Genomic DNA, 9322 nt, shown 5'->3' with positions numbered 1-9322 from the left:
TGTCGTTTGGTTTCCTCCCCACATTCAACGGTAAGTCCAGGCAACTGAGCGAAGATGGTGGATTTCAGTGGTGAGTGTCTTGCTAAACGCATGTTATTGACAAGGAACTCTTATTTATCCTGTTTTTTTAGCAGTATACACGTTAAGGAAAAAAGTGATTTTTAATTGTATAGCACATTTGAGCATGAATAGCTATCTGCCTACCGTCCTAAAACGGAGAAGTTAGTGAGTTAAAACAGTGTAGTAAGTGTCGCATGGCAGCCCTCTCCTCCATAGTTGAGAATGAGGGAGATTTGAAAAGCGTGCTGTCTCTCTAACTCGCTACAGTGCCTTTATCAACTCTTAGCTAGACGCGAGGGATTATTCAAGTTAGTTAGACTATTATACGTTTTTAGTTTTAACGGGAATAATTTTATTGGGACCAAAACGTTTTATATATATATTTTTTTTAAATCTCGAATGTATTGTGTGTGTGAGTTAGCTAGTGTCCCCCCAGAACAAAGCAGTAGCACATGGGGTAGTTTTAGGCCGCGCGTTTTTAGCTGGCTAGTTAGCCTAGCCAAGTTGGTAGCTACTGGTGGCGCCTGGTGTAACGTTTAACTAGTTAACTAACACCACATCTAACCGGTGAAATTACTATAATCACACGTAAATGGGGGAATTCGTACCGCATAACATTGCTTTGTTGTTAATTGGCCTATTGGCCATCTAGTTATGTAAAGTAACAAGTTGTGTGACTCGGGTTTTTGGGGATGGGCTAACATGTTAGCTGAGAACTTATGACCAGAACTTAACGAGTTAGTTAGCTAGTTTGACAAATTAGCTAACTTGTAATGTGTTTTAGATGTAGTTACACGTTTCGGTGTTGTAACGTTGGGTGTGATTTTTAAGTTGGAAGTTTGCAAGGTATTTTAGTTTATTTTTTGTTTGTGTGTAGTTGGCTAATGTTAGCTCAAATGGCCAAAAGAACGCACTTGCTACGCTAACTAGCGAAACTGGTTTGTGAAACGTTATTCCGTGAAAGCCAGGCTATTCTCAGAAGTTCACACTTTCTCTCCAAGTTCTGATATTTACATGGGGGGGGAATTAAAACGTTACAACGTCCCAACTGTTGCATACCTAGACACCTGATTGCATGCATTAGCTAGCTGCCTCCTGAATAAAGGCAGGTGGTTGAGTTGTTTTTTAGTAAATATTGCTAGGGGTTTTGCGGACTCCGCGGCGCCATGTTAAGACGGTGGGGGAGGGGTGGACAGACAGGCGCAGAAAGCCACAGAAAGCGGGCGGCAAGTTGCGCAGTCCATTCATGCTTTTTCTATTCCACTGGCCTCATGGTTCACAATAATCATAACAATATTTCAACTACAATCTGCCGATTGACACATTTGAATGAAACCTAAGTGATAAGTCACTGTTGGGGCGCGCTGTTTATTAGCTGTCAAGTTGTGTATTTACTTACACTTCCAACAAGAGAAGGCCCGCGATGCCTCTGGAAACGTGCTCCAGATAGCTAGAGAACATGGCATGGTGCGTCCTATAGACGGAACTGGAAGTAGCCTCCAGAATGGCGGAAACATTGTCCCATGTTGTCTGTCTTCAGAGAGGAGTATCAATAACACACTACTTTTTGTACTTTGTCTACACAGTGAACGTGTTTATAACGACTGTCCTTTGTGATTTCAGGGTGCTGCTTTTTCTTTTTTTTTACGAAGTTGTGAAACCTGGACTTCTCTTTTGGAGATTTTGTTTTTATCGTTGGAAAGAAGATGAAAGATACAGAAGGCCTGTTTTTTTAATAGTCTGTCGCTGTATTGTCAAAGTGCTTACAGTGCAGGTAGTGCTATGGAATATCTACTGCAGTGGAGCACTTCTAGCAATACCTGCTGACGCTGTACCACAAAAAATTATTCTAGTACACTTTTAACATGGGCTAGAAAATATATTACAAAACTCGAGTGCACATGTGTCTACCGCTGTAATATCGGATATTATTGAGGGATTACGAAAGTGGCGCGAAGGCGACCTGTCGGTACCCATGTGGGTGAATGAAGGGCGGTTCCCGCTGAACGTAAATATCTMGCTACAACCCCCAACTCTCTAMTTCACRTCCACTACGGTACTTCCGATCCCACCCTCACACACACACATCTCTCACATGGATTTCATTAAATATGGATTTCAATTCATTCGGTGTATTCTGGTCAATTCTAKTATAGTGGGCTGAACTACACTCCAATGTATTTTGTAAACAAGATACTTTCGAGAGCTGTAATTTATATTTTYAAAATACAAAAWWMYTTTYYWWTYCMWTTWRKTTWAARSSGKTYMMMWTTTKKKGGCCCCATTTCACCCTGTATTGGTATCAGAAATCGGACRGATATTGATTGAACGAACCGTACATGGATTSTGACGGCACTATGGTGTGATAATAAGAGATTCAGTTAAATTAACTACATGTAAATGTAAAAAATGAACAATTGCAAAGCATGCTGAGTATTATTCTAATGAGTTCTGCCGCAAGGCCAATAATAATACCCACTGTGCTTYTCAGTTMATTWTGGTATGTTCATTTTCAATTATAAACTGTGTGGTTCCAGMTCTGRMTGCTGATTGGCTGGCAGCCGTGGTATAGCAGACCATATACCACAAATATGACAAAACATGTATTTTTACTGCTCTAATTACGTTGGTAAGCAGTTTATAATAGCAATAAGGCACATCGGGGGTTTGTGGTATATGGCCAATATACCACRGCTAGACGCATCGTGGAGTGCCTGGACACAGCCCTTAGCCAGTGGTATATTGGTCATATAAATCAAAKGAAATCAAACTTTATTTGTCACTCGAAAACAAGTGTAGACCTTACCGTGAAATGCTTACTTTACAAGCCCTTAACCAATAGTGCAGATCAAGAATTTAGCACACCCCTCGTGCCTTATTGCTTAAATATACATTTACATTTTGGTAATTTAGCAGACAATCTTCTTCAGAGTGACTTGCTCAACTAACGTAGATAAACAACAAGATATCACGTAAAACGTTTTTGTAACCGTTACTGAGAATGTTGTTTTTATATAGGCAAGTCAGTTAAGTATAAATTGTTATTTACATTGACAACCTACCCCGGCCAAACCCGGATGACGCTGGGCCAATTGTGTGCCGCTCTATGGGACTCCCAATCACGACCGGATGTGATACAGCCTGGAATCGAAACAGGGACTGTAGTGATTCCTTTTGCACTGAGATGCAGTGCCTTAGACCACTGCGCCACTCGGGCTGTTCTTTTCGGGCTGGCTACTTGCAAATATATTTGTGTATTTTAAAATACAAAATACATGTATTCTAATTAAATAAATGACACAATTAAAAAGTATTTTATAGTTTATTTTGATACATTGATCTTTATGGTGTATTGTCATTTTTGCCCATCCTTGCCCTCAGCGAATTTTCCACGGATCCTTGGGACATCCCCCATTGATGTTCAAATATAAAATGATTATGCAAGGGTTTAGGGTAGAGACGTCCGTGGATTCTGGGTTGCCAAATAGTAGCCAAATTAGTCAGACAGAAAATGACTGAATGGATGCGGGTTTTTAAATGTACCGTATGCAAACAATACATTAGATATATTTAAAATGAATATCTATTCAATCGGATTGTTATGTGATTTGTTTAACATTGGATAAAATAGTTTCATAACAAATAATAACAAAATTATGTGGAGCTGGAAATGGCAACATCTGACGTGGTTTAATTCCAAACGTTGTTTTCCCAAGAAGAACATAAGAACAAAATAAAATAATATAACATAGTGGCTAAATAACTAGAAAAACGTGCAAAAACAATTATGATAAATTAAAAAGGAGTTTGAAATGTGAAATTGTGCTATACAGTCTGGATTCGATTAAAATCCAATAAATCCAATAAAACTATAATCGCACCAGCCTATATATGAGGTTGTCATATTTATCCAATTGCCTAATCCCAATCCCATGTTTATCAATTTGCAACAATGTACTTTAGATGCTTAAAAGATAGATATGTTTAATGACATGTTACATCTTCTAAATCTGACACAATTATTAATTACACAATTATTATCATTATTGTCAGTTATTTTCCACCATGGCTTCTGCATTATACACTCTTCTATTGTAATGCTGCACGGAATTTACTGCTGATTCAGTAACATACCTATAACCTATTTAAACATACGTCACAATTTACCTCAGTATTTACATTGTGTGTCATTTTCAAATGATACTTAGAAATGCTAATTATAGTGTAAATCCTAGGAACACCATGTCAATTGCAAAACATTGAGGTTTTTTATTTGTAACCGGCAGTAAACATTCTACTAGACCACCACTAGAGGGTCGCAGCAAACCGAGGAACGACAGAGCTTCTCTCTCAGACGCACTCAAACACATCCCACCTAGCATATCGTGAATGTTATTTCACAATACCCTTGTTTCTCCTGTCACATGCCACCGACTACAACGTGTGTAGACCTTACAGTGAAATGCTTACGTACAAGCCCTTAAACCAACAATGCAGTTTTAAGAAAATACCTAAAAAAATTAAGAGATAAGAATAACAAGTAATTAAAGAGCAGCAGTGAAATAACAATTGCAGACTATATACAGGGGGTACGTACAAGTCAATGTGGAGGCTATATACAGGGGGTACCGTACAGAGTCAATGTGGAGGCTATATACAGGGGTACCGGTACAGAGCAATGTGGAGGCTATATACAGGGCGTACGGTACAGAGTCAATGTGGAGCTATATACAGGGGTACCGGTACAGAGTCAATGTGGAGGCTATATACAGGGGGACCGTACAGAGTCAATGTGGAGGCTATATACAGGGGGTACGGTACAGAGTCAATGTGGAGGGCTATATACAGGGAGGGGTACCGTACAGAGTCAATGTGGAGGCTATATACAGGGGTACCGTACAGAGGTCAAGTGGAGGCTATATACAGGGGGTACCGGTACAGAGTCAATGTGGAGGCTATATACAGGGGTACCGGTACAGAGTCAATGTGGAGGCTATATACAGGGGGTTACCAGTACAGAGTCAATGTGGAGGCTATATACAGGGGTACTGTACAGAGTCAATGTGGAGCTATATACAGGGGGTACCGGTACAGAGTCAATGTGGAGGCTATATACAGGGGTTACCGGTACAGAGTCAATGTGGAGCTATATACAGGGGTACCGGTACAGAGTCAATGTGGAGGCTATATACAGGGGGTACCGGTACAGAGTCAATGTGGAGGCTATATTACAACGAGGGGTACCGTACAGAGTTCAATGTGGAGGCTATATACAGGTGTACCGGTACAGATCAATGTGGAGCTTATACAGGGGGTACCGTACAGAGTCAATGTGGAGCTATATACAGGGAGGCGGTACATAAGAGTCAATTGGAGCTATATACAGGGGGTACGTACAGAGTCAATGGGAGGCTATATACAGGGGGTACCAGTACAGAGTCAATGTGGAGGCTATATACAGGGGTACCGGTAAGAGTCAATGTGAGGCTATATACAGGGGTGTACCGGACAGAGTCAATTGGAGCTATATACAGGGGAAGGTACAGTTACAGAGTCAATGTGGAGGCTATATACAGGGGGTACCGTACAGAGTCAATGTGGAGGCTATATACAGGCGTACCGGTACAGAGTCAATGTGGAGGCTATATACAGGGGGTACCGGACAAGTCCAATGGGAGGCTATATACAGGGGGTACCGGTACAGAGTCAATGTGGAGCTATATACAGGGGTTACCGGTACAGAGTCAATGTGGAGGCTATATACAGGGGGTACGGTACAGAGTCAATGGTGGAGGTATATACAGGGGTTTTAACCCCATACAAACACAGTTGAATAACAGACTTCACTCAACATGGAATCAATCAGATTTAAGAAAGATTCTGGATTTTATTTTATTTTTTATATGTATTCTAACCTCTTATTTTCGGCACTAAACCATCTCCCTGTGATACCTATACGCTTTCCATTTCACATAGTATTTTTGAGTCCTAATGTGGAGGCTATATACAAGGGGTTACTACCGGGGCGGTACACCTTTCAAGTCAGATGTGGAGTCCTTTGTGGAATGACCCGTGCAACAATATTTGTTTCCACGTACCTGTAGACAGAGTACCACAACCTGTGTAGGCACTACAGTACGTATCCAGGGTCGCTAGAACCGAGGAGGATACGAGAAACCAAACATTCTCCGAGCGTATATCCTATGACCGGATCGCACCTCAACACGAACAATCCTCACAAACTGTGAAGATCTACTGACGATACCGATAAGCCAGAAAAAACACCACTCCACGTATGCAAGCCAGACACCAGCCAGACCGTCAAACCCATATTCACCGGTACCCACACTCAATGTGAGGATCTTCATCTAGTGTCGATCTATGCGCACTGAACGTACTCCAATAAAATCTTCCGCGATGCCGCACGAGTCCCCGCGTACCTGGTACAGATCGCGCAATCGCTTGAGCTATATACAGGGCCGGCCCAGAATGGCCCACCACCACTAGCTAGCTAGCCCATCTTCCACTCCCCAAGAGCAAGTTTATATAGTGACCAACAAGTCCAAAAAGCCACTAGCCTCACAAACTATGATGGTGGCCAGCCTCCAGAGGATCGTCCGTGAGCGAGCAATCCTTTCGTTGCATTCTTTCCACCAACAAAACTTCAACCATCCCCCTCTACTGGCCCAGTTATACAGGTTCATGCAGTTCCGTCCGATTCCGATGCTGCTCTCCGTGCTGCGACGAGGTCACAGACAACACATCCATGGCTATGTTTTTTCCCTCATGCCTCTCTATCACTCAATGTGTCTCATCATGCGTCAGTATCGACCTGATGTGCATGGCCTTACCCATGTACCAGCGCCAGGCCACACAACAGCAGTGCGATTTACACAGGACCACCACCAGCACACCCAACCGTATGATCCGCAATTATTATACAGCCGGTCCATCTCCTAATGAGAGATAGTGGTGTGCAGACGCAGTTTTGCTGAGCGTGTTGTGGTCACTACACGTGGTTCAATGTTGTGATTGTCTCAAGTCTACCACTACATTATTAGCAGTGCTCGTCTACTGGGCCCACTGCTGCCTCACTGTGCGGTAGCCTACTGCAAGGCATCTTGGCGCTTGACCAGTCCACACACTGGACAAAATCCTGTCAGCCACGTTCCTGACACGCTGTTGAACGCACTATCATTTTAACTAGAGCAGCAACGCTCTTGGGATAACCACTTGGTTTCGACTCTACAGAACCTTAGCAGGCACAGTAACAGAGCCAATGTATATCAGTTTTGAGAGCTATATACTATAGGCGCAGTGTAGAGTTAGCTTCAAAGACTGAGCTCAGAGCACGTATTTCAATATTTGGTTTTTGATCGTCTTTGTATTATGTAGTACAATGTTGGGTAGTTTTCACACTGTTGGATAACTATTATGAGGTCTAATTTTTGTACAAAATGTGCGTTATATACTATGAGATTGCTGCCACATGGGTTATGGCTCGCCTTCATTGCAATTCGCATATCTCTAGTACAAGAGAGAAACCAATCTAAGATAGCCCTGTACCCCAGAGAGATATCGCGCTCATAAACCACACAATACAGGGGGTACAGGTTACTAGAGTCAATGTAGGAGAGCAGTATTTTATTTAACATCGTTTCAAAGGGACCCGGCTTATCATAAATTGTCTATATTATGCTATGATTGGCACTTACCTACTATTACAGCTGGACATGCGCATGCTTACACAGGAGACGTTCTCATATCAGAAGCTCACAGTGATGGAGTTGCGTCTTATGCTTAAAACAAAACGTGTTGTATTGTATCAGATGACTGTGTTTGGATTATTTATAAATCATCTAAGTGCAGAGAGATTTAGTAAGTATAGACCAAATTCAAAGTGATGAGCTTTATACCAGAGTATCGTCGCTATGTGGAGCCCTAGTATACAGGGGGGTATGCTCTCGATGACAACGAGTATCGACAAAATAGCGCCGAGGCTAGCCTCACTACAGGGCTGACAAGATGAACATCCCACTCCAAATGATTTAAACTAAAAATCAGGTTGGGACTGATGCATAATAATGTGAAAGTTACTGATGCCGAAAAATGGACCATGATAAAAGGCTGTTTCACACTGCTGACCCAAGATTCTTAGCTCGTCCGAACCTGGCCTAAAAATGCTGTTCGCAAATCAGTGTATAGCTTGATGTAAATTTATCGCATGAAAGTAAGGGGATTGTCTCAGTAGAGCGAGATCCCAAATGTGGATGCTAATAAACACATAACTAAGGTGGAAAGACAGATATGTGGTTAGTGAACGAGGGTCTTATATCTAAACCAAAAGAGTTTGAGTTTTTAGCATTGAAAACGCAGTTATCGAAAGCTGGAATTTAGATGAAAATTTAGGATGTTATAGACGCGTACCCCGAGTACTGTCAAATAGTGCTCAATCGCTGCGTAGGCATTCTCTGTGAGTCTGTAACCCAGGGATGCGTGTTGGGGAAAAATTAAGATGTCCTCATGGCAACTTAAACTGGACCTGGTTATCGCCAAACTCGAAGCCAAAGAGACTTGCAATTACACTGAATTCTTCGTTCTAACATCTAGGAATAACATGCCAGCCACAAATACACAGCTAGTCAACACCATGTGAACCAGAAGGCGCATCTACTTAATACCAAAGGCACTTGGATTATGCATGTCATTCTAACGTAACAATCCACATAATAACTACATGTTCGCATATTTCGTCGAGCTCTTCAATTGAACAGTTAGAGAGTGATCATTAGTGCAGTGCTTGCATTAGAGACACTAAAATCCCCAAAGTCCCCCCCTCGGTTCATAGTCAAACAACAGTTTTACAGGACAATTCCTTGTGCATGCACTTTATGCATGCAACTGGAAAGGATGTGCTTATTCCAGACATCGAGAGAGACATGCTCCTATTTTCATGACATGTTTTCTACTATCTGTGTCATAAACGGGTACCCCCAGCTCTACAGTAGTCAAGAGAGCTAAATTATATACACCAGGGTGAAGAGCGTAGAGGCAATCCCCTAGCTTTACAGGTACCGGTACAAGTCAAATGTGGAGGCTATATACAGGGGCGGAATTTCTGAAGTTAACTCCATTAGGTACTCCCATAATAGGCCCAATTAACATGCAGTCAGAATGGTGTATCCGAGCATCACCATGATCATCAGAATGGCCAGATAAATTCAGGGCACTTAGAAATAAGTGACCACCTTTAATACCCAAA

This window comes from Salvelinus sp. IW2-2015, linkage group LG20, assembly GCF_002910315.2.
Source record: "Salvelinus sp. IW2-2015 linkage group LG20, ASM291031v2, whole genome shotgun sequence".
In the NCBI taxonomy this organism is placed as follows: domain Eukaryota; kingdom Metazoa; phylum Chordata; class Actinopteri; order Salmoniformes; family Salmonidae; genus Salvelinus; species Salvelinus sp. IW2-2015.
Note: the sequence above shows the minus strand (reverse complement) of the source record.